The sequence below is a fragment of the Pleurodeles waltl genome, chromosome 6 (assembly GCF_031143425.1).
Source record: "Pleurodeles waltl isolate 20211129_DDA chromosome 6, aPleWal1.hap1.20221129, whole genome shotgun sequence".
Classification (NCBI taxonomy): Eukaryota; Metazoa; Chordata; class Amphibia; order Caudata; family Salamandridae; genus Pleurodeles; species Pleurodeles waltl.
In genome coordinates, this window is record NC_090445.1 from 865,827,469 (window position 1) to 865,842,707 (window position 15,239).

General features: G+C 41.7%; 1 protein-coding gene across 2 annotated transcripts in view; it reads left to right on the plus strand.

Moving 5' to 3' along the window:
• The window catches only part of LOC138300358 (zinc finger matrin-type protein 4-like), a 1,123,322-nt gene that overhangs the window by 14,485 nt on the left and 1,093,598 nt on the right, over positions 1 to 15,239 (plus strand). The window contains exon 2 of one of the 2 annotated variants that reach the window (XM_069239632.1): positions 2,435 to 2,559. The exons of the other annotated variant lie outside the window; for it this stretch is intronic. The gene's annotated coding sequence lies outside the window, so the exon portion shown is untranslated. The remainder of the gene's footprint in view (positions 1 to 2,434; positions 2,560 to 15,239) is intronic. 2 annotated transcript variants of the gene reach the window in all.

Sequence of the window (15,239 nt, forward strand, 5' to 3'; positions counted from 1 at the left end):
AAATTATGAGAGGAATACTTGCAAATAGTTTAACCACTACCAATCACTCAGGTTAGTCTTCCAACCAATTTGTTTTTTGCTGACTGTGCCACTCTACACAGAGGTCTGCCTTATCCAAATCATTACTAACCCTGCTTTTGATGGGAACAGTCCATATTAAATTGGAGTCCTCCAGAAGGGACCACATGCACACCTGTGCTAGCCCATTCTTCAGCTTCTTACGACAATAGGTCAGCACTTGTACTTTCGTCCAACTCTTGATGGCAGGCACACCATGAGGCTTCAGTAGTCTTACCGGTTGGTCTCCAGCGTCCGAGTCTGACAAGTGGGAATGCTTAGTATATAAGGAAAAAAGATCAAAGTCTAATCTGGACTCCGGCAGAGGCATGATGGGCAATGAACAACTGCCCACTTCACTAATAAACCCTGCTGCTAATCCCAAACACATGAGCGCTTTGAGTGAGACTGAGAAAGATACTGGCTATTCCAAACAATAACCATAAACTCGGGGTGAGCCGCGGACACCTTCTACCCATTCCAAAAACAAGTCTTGAGCTCTATGTGAGTCTCAAACAATCACTGCTCTCGGTTAGCTTGGAACACAGTCTCACCTCAGACATACGTTCTGGCGCCTGAGTGAGCTTGTGACAGTAAGCACTGCCCACCTCTAACACAAAAGTGAGTTAGGGTGAGCCTCGGACAGGTGTCGCCTGTTCCAGACACAAACATCGAACCCTTCGTCAGGGCTCGGATAGTAACCTGGCTGCCACTTAGTGAGTCCCTCAAACATTTGCATTCTCGTGCCTTTCACTCCCTTTAATCCATTAAAAAATGAAGATTTCCGGCCACATCATGCATGCACTGAAAACCGCGGACTGGCCGAGTTACTCACCTGGAAAACCTAATGCTCTGAGTGAACCTGGCGCGTCTGCTGCAATCAGCCCAAACCTGGCGCGCGGGGGAGCAGCTGCTGCTCGTTGGCTGCGCGCGCCCAGCGGGGCGCCTCCCGAGACAAAGCCCTTGTGGGGAGACCTGGTGCCGCTGTACGGAGACCGGGTCAGTTGTACCTGGAGGCTGACGTTCCAACACACAAACTTCCTGGCTTCTTTCGTGCACGAGGAATTTGATCACGGTGAGCAAAATATTTACACTGGAAGAACATTAGATGCGTCGGCAGAAGGCTCCCCTTCTAATGCTTCACGTGCGTAGACGTCGCCTCACTCTGCGAAAGTGAATTTGTAAATTGGGGTTCAATTAACTCGAGGCTGAGCTACGCGCGCCCAGAATACCCGCTGAATGACTGACACCTGCCTGCAGTATATGTTGTGTACAAGACGCCTTGCCACACGATGTTGTGTTATGAATCGTGGCCTGGTGACCGCCTCCGCTCCAGAACATAGGTGCCGGGAGGCCTTGTGTCAAGTAAGATTCGCTAGCCTGTCCAGCCTTTTGACCCAGCATCAAATTGAGTGGGAGGGGTTTCGGAGGCGCAGTGTCTATGGCCGAAACTTTCAGTGCTAGGGGAACCAACATTTTCGGACAGGCCTGCACGAAATAACACACCTCGCATACCTCGATGAAAGAAGGGCACACTGAAGTAGAGTAATCTAGAAATTATTGTTCCTATATCCTACTCCTGTAGTTTGGTGCACTCATTACGGGCCACACGGGTGTCTATTTCCTTTGGGGGAGAGTCTTTCGACTTCAAACGGAGTCTTTATAAATCTGACCGAGACTTTGAGAGGAAAGCACTGCTTTGAGAGCTGTGGGGAGTAATTTCATTGAATGTCGCCTGTAGCCTGCAATCGAATGGGATAAATAAGCATGGAATTTCTGATACAGCAGACACAATAAAAATGCATATTCCATAAAGGAAATGCAAGTTAAGCTAAACTGGTTAAATGTATCGCATGGTAGGAAAGCTCAGTTGGTTAATGAAATCACTTTGTTTTCATTGATTTGAATCCTGGTTGGAGCCTAAGGGAAACGCGATGAGATTTGTCTTTATAGTGGTATAGGTCCTAGGCTGTGCAATACATTATTGTAAATATGTAAGTCCTTAGTTAAAATGCAATGCACATAGTGTAAATTAGCATGCTGCAGTTTAAACGATGTATCATGACATTAGATAGGCTATGCACGCTAAAGAGTAGGCCTCTACAAAATGTGCGAAAAGATTGCGTTTCAGTGCTTTCAAATATATTTTTAGTAATATGCTATCGAACTGAAAGTAGTTAAAACTCTTTTTCCCCCGAGCTTTCCATTAAAATGACGCATTTCAGAAGTGGTAACGCCATTAAGTACATCTAAAAAAAAATAACTCATTGTCATAAATATGCTTCAAATGATTCTATCAATTAAAGCCTGTGCTGACTCTCTAGCAGCCTCTAGATTTGCTGATTAACTGATTGCGCACATTTACCTTTTCTTTCAGGTCGCAGGACCCCTTGTGAGAAGGCTTTGCTCTTCCATAGCTCTCTGTCCCTTCTCTGGCTTTCAGTCTGAGGCAACTCAAGGTCGCAATAACCATGCAGGGATGGTTGTTTTTTCCCCATAAAGGTATGGGAACTGTTTTGATAGAACTAAAACACTTGAGAACGTCCTTCCCATTAGATACTTTACATTTCGACCTCTGTCTGGGGCAAAGATCCGATTTCCTAAAGTAAGGCGACTCGTCCTGTAGTAGTAGACATAGTGGGGTGACTTGTAGTAAATTAGCAGGTTCAACACTATTTTAAGTTTTTGAGAATTGTATGCGTCACAGTTGCACATATAAATGTTCTGCTTCATTTGTTTTGGATGCAGGTGGGACATACTTTACAGATTGCAGTAATGAAACAACAGAAAGGTGGACATTCTGTTAGTTCACAATAGCATCTCATGTTAACAATGCTACTTTAAACACTATTGACATTACACATTTGAGTAAAAATCCCATAATTATTTTCAGTTGTGCCTGTAATCATTGTGGAGTGATAAAAGTTTCTAGGATCACCCGCTTTTTTTGGTGGATAAATAAAATTCACATCAGCGTACCCCAGCAGTGCTGGCAAGCAACCTGTGCATTGTATACCACCCAGGCAGAGCTTGTGACCTCCGATCTGGGTGAAAACCAATGCACTCATAATGCATTATGAGCAGAGCTGTTGCCGGAGGCTGAGCATTCCATCCATAACTTTGTTTGTTACAGCAGATGTACAACGTGAGAAGGGTATGCCAGACCTTCCAACTTTGTAACAAGGGGAAGGAGCCTTGAAAAACTGAGAGTTTGAGACTGTCACCACCCGGCTAACCAGAGAGGGAATGGTGCTTGTAGCCTCCGTTCAACACAAATAACAACTTCTGAGGCTGTTGCTAAGTCTTGAGTAGGCTGTAAAACACTCGAGGGATATCGAGTGCCTAAAGCCACCAAGAGCAGGCTGCTAGCTAGCTGTCTGTAGGGATTTCCTGCTCACTTTATACATACCGTGTGATATCAGCTCTTTAGCAGGAGACCGTGTATAGATACCAGCATCAAGTGGTCCACTTGGCACCCTGTGAGCTGACATGTCTAGACAATGGCCCCGTGCTGAATGGCTTGATGTGAGCTGTGCCTCACTGATGAGGCTTAAATAGGATGAAACTGGTTTTGGGTTGCTTTTGTTCTCATTAGTAAGGGACCTGGTTTGGCTGTTGGAGCTGAACCTTTCCTGTTGGCAAAGGACCAAACTGATTAGCATATGACAGGTATCTGTCCAGAATGGCGCAGTTGGTCAAAAACAAAGGGCTGGAATATGGCCTGAGTGATTGAAATAATCTCAGCCATGGGCAATCATTCCATCTATTGTATTTGTTTGATCTCATCCCTAGACTGGCAGAGCGGGTCAAACACTTCAAAACCATTTATAATTGTCAACTAACACAAAGTTAGCTGGATACAACCACATGATTTGCTCTGTAGGTTCAGGCGGCAGATTGTTGCTCTTCAGTGTCAGGGTAAGAATGACTAGAATCGTACATTTGCAGGCTTTTTCTCTTCGACCTGAAGCAATCACTACCCATGTGGCATTTTCTGCAGACAACTGTTGTTTACTACTTACTGGCCTCCAGTACAAATGTTCTCGAAATGAATGAACAAATTATTCCCTTTGTATATTTTACTCTCCAATGGCAGCCAAGTATTGTAGATCCATGCCCCGGGGACCCCATCTCCTGGGGCCCAGACTAATTATACATAAAAAAAAAATTAAAAAAAACATTTTTGGGAGGGAGGGCCGTGTGTCCCTATCCCCAGGGCCGATCTCGAACCCGTGGACTCAATCCCCTGGGACCAGCCTAATTATTGATTATTTGTTTGGGGTGAGAGGGTCCACGTGACTCCCCCCTCCCTAGGGCCGATCTTGGCCCTGGGGACCCTATCCCCCCAGGGCCCGGCCATGTGATCTGGGTGCACTCCCCCCCACACCCTAAGGGCACCCAATCACTATGTTGGGGACAGCAGGGGGAGCCTGAAGGTCCCCACAGTCCAAGCCAGCTCCCTCCTCCTGTGGGAGAACAGCATAGCTGTCACAGAGAGGGAACTGCTAAAGCACATTGCTAAAGCAGCTCCCTCTGTGTGAGAGCAGTTTTCTCAGTTTCACTGCCTGCATCTTGCGGGCAGGAAAAAAAATAGAAGAAACCTCCGCTTGCAGTGAGGGAGAGCTGTTTAACAGCTCTCCCTCACTGCACGGGGAGTGTTTGCTGTGACTTGATGGAAGCTGTCCGCTCCCACAAGTCACAGCAAACAGATATGTCCCGGAGTGGGCACCCCAGGACATAGGAGCCAGCCCTGTTAAATGGCGGTCCTTGGGTCATTACTGACTCCACAAGGGTGGCCGCATGGCCCCTTCCAAAGTAATAGGCCCCGGGAGGTGGTAGGGTCCGCAATGGACCTCCAATTTGTTTTAAAAGTAGCCCCAGAGAGGTGGCGGTCCCTGGAGCTGTGGTGGTGGGGGGGGGGTATAAGTGCCCCCTGCATTGTTTACAGTAAGTGCCCAGAGGTGGTGGTCCTTGGGGCTGCCCCGGGGTGGTGGCAGTCACCGGGGGGACTGGGTTGGTTCCCCCGACTTGAAAATATGAATGCCCCCGGGACCTGGCCCACCCGACCCAGGTGCTCAGTGACACAGCTGTGTATGGGTTTAAAAAAAAAAATAATCAGTGGCTCCACAGGAAAAAACATGTTTTTTTTTTTCTCTCTGGGGTCTCGCTGGGTCCCCAGCATCAGAGCTAAGGGGTCAGATTGTCCCTATCCTGGCCCCTTTTCTTATTTTTTTTTTTTTAACATTTTTATCTGGGACTCAGCTGACGCTGGGTAACAACATGGCTGCCAACACGTCCTTGTTGAAGCGTTTGCAGCCAGTCGGATCTCAGCACAAGATTGGAGGGTTCACTGAGCCTTCGCGTTCCTATATATACAAATTTGGATTTACATCAAATAACAAAAAGGTCGCTTTCTGGACCAAGAGCTACCTTTCTTCCCCCAACAATATATGGTATTTAGCCCCAGGGAAGTGATGGTCCCTGGGGACTTCTAAAAGCCCCATGAGCCCTACCCCTTCCTTTATTTTAACTTTGTGCATGCTTCCCGGGACCTGGCCCACTCGGGGGCAAAATGAATTGAAAATGTGGGGGACTTATTTATTTACTCTATTTTTTGGACTCACCTGAAGCAGAGTCCCAAATTGGTTGTCAGCACTTCCTGGCTGAAGTGTTGGCAGCCTATCAGACCTCCACGTCCCTAGATACCTATATTTGTTTAACCTTAATATCTTTAAAACTACTGAATGTATTTACACCAAAGCACAATCTGCACACCAAGATCTTGCTCCCTGCCAAATATGGTGTAATTCCATTCAGTGGTTCGGGCTGTTGTCGTGTCTAAAGGCTGTTTGGGATATCTATCTATCTCTATCTATCTCTCTCTCTCTCTCTCTCTTGTAAATAATGTTTATAATAAAAAAGCCATAGGTCTTTGTATATATCAGGGCAGAGATTTGACCCCTAAGCATGTTTAGATAATGTATGAGGAAAAGGGCGATGCTGCCAGTACAATTGGATTCATTGGTCAGTGTTTTTTTATAGGTCACTTATGGTGTTGTAAGTCTTTCAATGTTGCATAACACTCAGGTTTAATTTCTCTTAATATAAAGGCAGTCAAATTATTCTCCAAGAAATCTCTAAACAGCATCATACAGAGAGGAGCTCTGGTATTGTTCACCCAGTATTCATGTGGTTACACTTGATGGATCACTTTAGCACATGAAGAAAATATGTCCGTTTTAGAGAAAAGTGTAACTTGCAAGTGACTGTCACCTCCTCTCTACGAGTTACGCTCTGTTAGGCTGGCAGTGTTTAGGGTCAAACCTCTCAGAGAAACCTCTCAGCTACAAGTGTTGATTAACCAGAAACCTACCCTTGTGCCACTTAAATCTGTATGCACACACAATGAATATGTTGTTACAGTTTATATGATTATTCATTATTTAGTGTTTGTCTAGCAATCATGGGGGTCGGATTGATCAAATTATTATAAATATTTCAGCAGCTAAAGTTCTAACCAGGGAGAATCCTGAGTACATCTGATTTTAGTTCATCTCCATCCCTATCCTACTAGTCCGTTCCCTACCTAATGTATCTAAATGTAATCAGACATGTAAGGCTGTATTAGTTTACTAAGCCTTAATCATGTGAAGACATCTACATCTTCCCAATGTACCCGATGCGGTCAGCAGTCCGAATTAGGCCCATCTGCATCGCCTCTCCGCAACCAGTCCATGTGTTTAACCCAAACCCTGCACTGGCACATTCTATATACATTTATAACTAACAGTGTCTTAAGGAGCAAGGTGTGGTGTCACTTGTGTTCAGCTCCTGTTTTGCTACAGAAATGTGCAAATAACACCCCTTGTCTAAAACACACAAGCTACAAAAGCAAATGCTACATTCCACTTCTGTATTTTAAGACTGAACTCCACAAGGTTATCTCTCTTGCAACCACAGTTGCAACATATGCACCAGAGAAGTGGAAAGATTTCCTTTACTGCCCTGGTTAGATTGGAAACTCCATTTTTGATAAGATTCAATCAGAAAATATGGTGATCGAGCTCACATTGTTAGCATAAATGTTCAAACAATTCGATTTTCTAGGCCGTATACACTAATAAATTAATAGTAAATACAACCATGTTTAAATGCATTTGTGATAATCTTGCATGTAACCCGCGTTAGAGCCATACAAAATCCTTGCCACATAGATATCTCTCATGAGCATGTGATCATAGCCCACGGTTCTCAACATCAAACGAATAACTGCAATTTGGGCTTAATTAGCTAGTCTAATTTACAGCAAGGATGACACATTTGATAGTCGAATGCCTGGACTGTTGTCAATACATTTGAGCTTTTCATAAATCTTAATGGTTTCAAAACCTTGTGCCACACTAGAAAATAACTCCTCCCTTACTGCACACAATGCTCCGTTGCCCTCTCCCTCCATTATATTAAGCATGTTACTGCTTGGTTGCTAGGTTTGCACTACGTACACCTACATACCCTTAGGTTATTGGGCAATGTAATGCATTTGAAATATTTCCATAAATTACACAAATTGCCAATTTCCATGAAGTATGTATTTAACTATAGGGATGTTTTAAAATACATTCTATCCGATACAACTGAGTACCACTGAGCATTGTAATGGTATTAAGAGTATTTAATCCATTAGGATCTTGATAAACGAGTCATGCAGAACTATGTAAAATAGATTGTATGTTTTGTCGTAGTTGTTATATGATCATTAACATGGGGAACGTGTATTCTGGTTCAGAATTGCCCATTTCGCGTTTAGGGTGAGTTACAGATACGCAATGAGAACCAACAAGTTGTGTAATAGTATTACCTGTTGTTAATTGCTTATAATTTGTTTTTCATTATAAGGATTGTTTATTATATATGGACCAAATTATGGGGCAGGAGTACATTGTGTGGGAAGAAAAGGCAAATTATGTAAAGCAATTCAGCACATCTTATAGCAGTAGTAGTACTTCATTATTTTGTAATTATTTTTTTATACATGTTAACGCTGTCTTCACCCAGGCTTCTTTTCTTTAGTATCAGTGTAATGCCTAAATACAGCAATCCACATCCGAAAGGTGACAAGTTAGCCTTTGCATGTGACCTGCTCTAGCACCAAAGCATGTGTGGCATCGTTTTTATTAACGCTTGATCCCTTTTAAGATACAAATTTTTTTTGTCAAACTCTACAAGTTTTACTTCAGGTGATACAGAGAACACTGTGGGCACTGCATTGCATATTTCTAGTAGCCCTGCTTATAGCCTTAAAATGGCATCTTGTGATTTTGGTGACCGCTAACAACTTTCTGCATTGCGGTTTAGTAACCGGCTAGCCTAACCATTCAGTGGCATTCTGGAGCAAAACTACAGGGTTAGACATCATGGAACGTATCCTTCTTGTTCTTCCACCTTTTTCCTGTCCTTTCTTTCTTTAATGTAAATTTCTAGTGCTTTGCCAAAGTGCCTACCAATCAATTAACGAGATGGAACAGTTATAAAGTGCTAGAAGAGAATGGAAATTAGACTAAAGAAAATGGATCAGGAAGGAAGGACACAGTTTTAAAAGACAGACCTACAATATAACGCTTACAGCTATAAACCACAATAGTAGTAAATAATATGCTTGACATTCTAAAATACAAATCTCAAGTTCCTCTTCAACAGGAAGACAAAAGTCCTGTAGGTAAAAAAAAAAAAAAAAAGCCAACAGATAATTCGATATCCTAGCATTAGGGAAAATGAGAACCCTTTTTGCCACAAATAAAATCCAACAACCCTGGCTGATGGAAGCGCTAGTCTGGTCCCAAGTAACTCCCCACAGATGGAACCAGCATCCAGAAAAGGTAATTGCAGGATGTCGCAGCTCGTGCAAGAGTAAGTTGCCAGTAGAGCAAGTATGGAAAAAAACTCCAAAAGATCTCACAGCTGGTCCGAGATCCCAAAGTCGAGCTCAGTTGCTGTGGCAGGATGCCGCCTCCTCTTCCTTCTGCCAGCATACATTCAACACCAGAACTCTCCATGATGGAAACAAGTGAGGAGAGCATTATTAACAGTACATTTCAGGGGGAGCACTTTCATTCCGTTGATGTCTTGTACCTTAAGACCACTTGAGACCTAAAGAAGCATAACCATGTCTAAGTAAATAAAAATGAGCGGAAAGATCCTTATGTCCTCTCAAGATGTTAGCTAGCCAAGCTGCCCAGTCCCAGAAAAAGCAGTTGCAAACCTAGCACCAGATCTTCAACAGCAGACTTAGGGAAACAGTGATGGACTTGAAACAGAAGAAAACAAAGGAACGCTGAAGCTAAGGCATTGCCAAGGTGCATATAAGCAGAGTTAAGAACAGTAAGTCTATAGTTCCCTATACATAATCGTGTTCACAATATCAGAGTCATTATTTAGGCTATGCTATTTTTGTAACAATATTTAAAATGCGATATTCTGGTAGCACACCTGGAAAGTATACCAGCATAATGGTTTGTCAAGATTTGTAAAGGGGTGTGAATGTGAATGTAATGGGTTGGGGTAAGTAGTGGCCCAACAAAATCCTACAAACTTGTACCCTTGTGGGCATTTACAGAAAATGCATATGGTTTCCCACCTTGACATAAAATGCAAAATTACTCCTGTGAAAAGCAACAATAAGATCCTTTCTTGGGTAAGAAAACAAAGGGAAAATGAAAAATTTCCATTGAGAAAATTATTTTTCCCTGTTGAGGAAAACATCTCAATCCTTTACTCGTGCGTAAGTATTTAGCTGGTGGAAATTCTGAAGTAGTATGTTTTGTAGATTAGAGTATTCCTGGAGATCGTTGCATTATACTTTTCCAAAAGTACTCCTGGGAGTCTTTGTGAATGTGATAGAAGTCAGAAATCTGCTTCAATCATTGGAAAACTGGTATTGGGGAAGATGTCTGGTTTTTAGAGTCACAGGTTTGTGAATTAGGCTATGTGAAATTACCAGATTGGTAGGTACACTGTACATTTTCCAGCACTTCATAACAAAAAACAGACTGTTGGGGGTGTGTGAAGTGTAGATAGTAAGACCTTCATTATGTGTCATCTTAATGTAGTACACTAAGAATAATTATGCCACAGTGTCACATTTCCATTTAAAAAAAAAAATAAAAAAAAAAATCATTTAATCATGAATGTAATGTCTGAAAACTTTTTTTTCACTGATAAGGACCTATCATTTATTTGTACCCATTTCTTTTGTGGTTGTTTTTTAAATCTGCTTTAGAGACCACTGAACATCTAATGCTAGCTCTTACCCTAATGCTTGATCCCAGCCCAAAAACTAACTTCAATTACGCAACTCATATTCAAAACACTGGTGTTGACCCTACCAAACCCTAATGGTGACCCTAAAGCTAGCTCCTAAATAACTCTACTCCCTAAATTGTGTGTGTGTGTGTGTGTGTGTGTGTATATATATATATATATATATATATATATCTTTGTGTATTATTCCACGCTACACTTTTTCAAAGGTCATTGCGTAATTTCTATATGTTGTTAGATTTTATGCTTGTGAGTCTGTTTCCATTTTATTTATCACAATAGGTCAATATTATCTTAACTATTTATCTACAAGCATTTCACTTTTGAAATATTGAGGAAAGATAAAAAAAATAATGTTATTGAAGTACACAAATTAACTTCAAATACTGCAACTCTTGAGAGTCTGTGTTTACACAATACAACTTTAAATCTCAATATATTACCTACACGTATATTCCCTTACTATGTAATCCCGTATCTATATATTGACTAGGTTGGCCCTGCTGCAGAATTTTAGCCCTACTGTACAAGAGGGCAAAAATTACTCTCTCGAAAGCTTTACTCTGCCTCACTGTCACCCTATCTCTGTCAATCTATCCTCTGTCTCCACTCTGACTCATCCCAAACCCATTCTACTACTATGATCCCCAAAAGAACCCTTTCCTAGACTCTTCCCTCCTGCCTGACCCCAAACCTCAGTTTACTACTATGATCTCCCAAACAACCCTACTAGATTCTCCATCATTTATCTCTCCTTTGACTCATTCAAAACCCCATTTTACAACTATGATCTCCTTAATCCCTTTCTATAGACTCTTCCATCCTCCATCTCTCCTTTACTCATCCCAAACCTCATCTTACCACTATGATCTCACAATTAACACTTCTGGATTCTTCCCTCCATTATTCTATTCAATCCAACTAACAGACTCTTGCGTCTTCTGCTCAAATTAACTCCTACCTCTTTATTCTAATACTGTACTCGTATTTCCATATACTACTCTACCACTAATCCTTTTGGGTTCTGGAGTAGTGTGCTCCTCGCCGAAAAGCGATTTGCTGCCTCATCAGGTGTAGTAAGTGCTATATAACTTACTGTTTGCTTTCACTTGGCTGTAACCTAACCATACATTTGACTCCTAACACCAACCTTTTCTTGACCATAACAACTACCCTAAATCTAGTCCCATCCTTCAATTTATAATCATTTTTCTCAATGAAATGCATTTCTTTGATTTAAATTTATCTGATTTTGAATTTCAAATAATTGCTTCACTTGAAATTATTCTCTAGGGATTGTGCATGAAAGTCAGATAGGTGGCTCAGTGAGCTGCTATCCAGCTTCTGAGATATGTGGTGATCTACAGAGCATGTTTCCAAATCCAGAAAGATGTACTAAGTCTTCCATCTTTCTGAGGCCTGTGAATTCAGTCCCTTATATTTGGGTGAAGTTCAAACCTGTTATTTATAGTGCTTAGAAACAGCAAAAATGGTATATAAAGACAAGTTGTTATAATGAAATGACAAACATCAGAGGCGGTACATGGTTGTTTATGGAGAAGTCTTACACTAGGTGAATGTGCTCCGAGAAGGTGGATTTCAAATTGTGATCAGGGCTATGACGTGGAGAGGCACTAAGTAATCTCTTTTGCAAGGCAATGCCTGGCTGCAACTCCACATCTTTAGATTGCAAATGCGCACTTAATATTGGTGTCAATCGGATCTGAATGAATTACACACACAGGACTTTCAGAGCTTTTGTTTTCTCAGTTTATTTATTACCAAATTATTTTATAGAATAATTTCCGTTCCCACTCTCTGCGCATGTATGTGGCTTTGTCCTTACCTCTCCCTTGGCTCTTCCTTTCTTTTCCTTGTCTCTGGACTTCCTGTATATTCTCCTTGGCTGCCCAACCGCCTTATAGTAGGTCTCCTCAGGATAAATCAATACATGTTATTAGTAGTACCGATATTAAATTGCTACTTATATGTGCTCCCCATCACCTTGTAGTGATAGTTTGTGGCTCCTTCACCCCTGGAAGTGCGGATTCTACCCTCCTGGGCTACCAGGATTATGTACGTGGTCTTCAGTAGTCTGGAGATAACTCCTGGGGCAGCACAGTTCACTGCTGTTTGGCGCCCCAGAGAGCTGGCTGGGTAGTGTTCTCCGCTTCTCGGGACCGCTGGCGACTTCTCCTCACTCTCTGCTCACACTGCTCCTGGGAGGGCCTTCTATTTTGACCACCTCAGTCCTCCTTGCCTTCTGTCATCCTTGGCGTCTTCTCCCTACGGTTCCTCCTTGAATGCTGCAAGTTTGTATTCCTGTGGAGTTAAATGTGCACTTATCTGGAAGACTACACAACCCTGCCTTTCTTTGCATGCTGGTGGTCATCTTGGATTTCTTTTACGGAAGCAGCTTAAATTTTACTTTGCCAGTGCCAAGTGTCCCAGGAGTGAACATCCAAGACAGCAGTACCAGGGGCTACTACTAAAATTCCCTGAAAATGAGCAGCCCAAGCCCTCAGTACCAGAAGTTGCTACTAGTTATCCTGAGATTAAAAACAGAGCAGCTGCATTTTATGATAATGGCACTGCAAAGCACAGGTGATAAAATTTAACAGTCATGAAAAGAGGCAGTTGCTGCATAAGCAAGACTGGAATAATTGTTTCTATAAAATGTACTGTATTTTACAAATGAAAACCATTTCCCATTAAGATGGTTATTTTTGCAGCTAAAAATGGGCATGCTGTTTTTATTTTGAGCACCTTTTTGATTACAAAGTGAGTGTATCAAGTAAAACTCGTATCCCAACATGCTAGGCTGACCACTTCAGTAAATACCTGCTTTTTCTGCTGCATACCCTCCCAGCAACAATACAAGCTAACATTCTATCTTAGTTTGTCACCCTATCTATTCTTCCCACTATAACTCTATTTTTTCCTACACCAATCAACATCTCCCGCCCAATTAACCAGCTTGTTACCTTATTCTAACACTCTTGGTTAACTTCTTCCTATCCCTCATCGCCCCCCCGCATCCAATTTACCCATCCTACCTGCACTTTACATTACATTTTGTATCCTAGTATGCCTTTTCTCCCTTTATAAATCTAACTCTTTCCTGAACTTCATTACAGAGATTACTTTGAATCACTGCATACTTGGTGATTTCAACACAGTTTGCCAAGCCTAACCTCCAGTGTTTGATTTTTCTTCATTTATTCAATGTACCCACTCATTAGATGGATGTACACTTGATGCAATATTTGTGTTGCTCAACAGAATCTTAATAACTGAAATCCACCATGTCACTTAGAATAATCAACCACAAAGACGCCGCAGTAGCATCCCAATGCCTCTCCAGAAACTGTAAATCCCTGTTGAAGGCAGCAAAATTTTTAAAAACCTACGTGCACAGAACCTCAATAGAATTATGTCCATCGATTGCAATTTTCTGAACCCATAATTCACTGATATGCAAGTCGTGCACCCTGGAGCTGTATGATTCTCTCACTAATTATTTAATCACAAAAGCAAATTTGACTGCTTTTTACCTTGGGAAGAAAAAGCAAAACATCCTTGAGCTACTAAAATTCTCAGCCTATCTACAGATATAACTTGACATTACTCCTCTTCAACAGCGGCCTTGAATTGACATTTTCAGATGAATAGTATATGTGGTGCAAATGTAGGTAATAATGAGGGTTGTTAAAATATGAAGAATGCAACACTTGAGCTCTTGGGTGGATATTAGAAAGACAACAAGGAGTTAAATTAAGTGACCTGCTACCTTCCTAAAGGTACTACTCATCTATACTTCTACGGACAAAACCTGAAATGATAATCTCCTCTTAAAATTAATCAATGTATTAACGCTTACTCAAGTGAACAATCGCTCACCTATTCAGTCAGTGAGCCCTTTAATTCCAGCCTCCCCTCTCGCTCCTACTATTTACTCCTTCAGACATACTACCCAGCTTGCTTACTCGCAACCTCGCCCAGCTCGGTCACACTTATACTGTCGCTTACACATTGTTCAGAGTTCTAAAACACAAGAACAACATATTAACATATGTTACTGGTTATTCACTCAACTTTGCACAGTGCATTCTTATTCATCAAATCATGTGTGTGCTAACTCCTTTCCCTGCATTATCTCTAACATACACATGCTCAAAACATACATTTTTCCTCACTGATTCACATAGTGAAATAGTCACTCGAAGACTCGCTCACACATATTAACACATTGTCACTCTTTGCTTTATTGGGAAGTGCACTGACTATCATTCACTCCTACAATTGTGGATACATGCACTCACAAAAAACTTACATTCACTCACTCAGTTCACACAGCTGTGCATTTATTTCCTCATACATCGCTAACACACATTTACTCACCCATTTCAAGGATTGTCAAGTCCACTTGTTTTCACGTTCACAAATGCAGCAAGTCGCATATTTGCTAATTTCCACACTGTCATTCTCAATCATATGCTTGTTTATATTGCATTAATTGCCACATTAATTCGATTAACTGTACATTCACTCAGCCAGATATTTGCCCATTTGCACACGTATTTACCGGCATAATGACTCCCTTCACTTGTCGTGTTAAGGATTTTGAGGGCCCCTGTTCTGAACAACTTTGAATTTTATTGTCCAATGAGTCCCATGATTATGAGAATCCGTTCATATGATGCCAAATAATATTAAAATATATATTAAAGGATGAGATGCAATAATAGAGAAAAATAGAGAGAAGTATAGTATGAAAAGCAAAGCTTCACTTTCCCGGAGGTCCCTTGAAAGGTGGGGGCCCTGGGCAATGGCCGCTTTGCCCATGCCTTAAAACGTCTCTGACT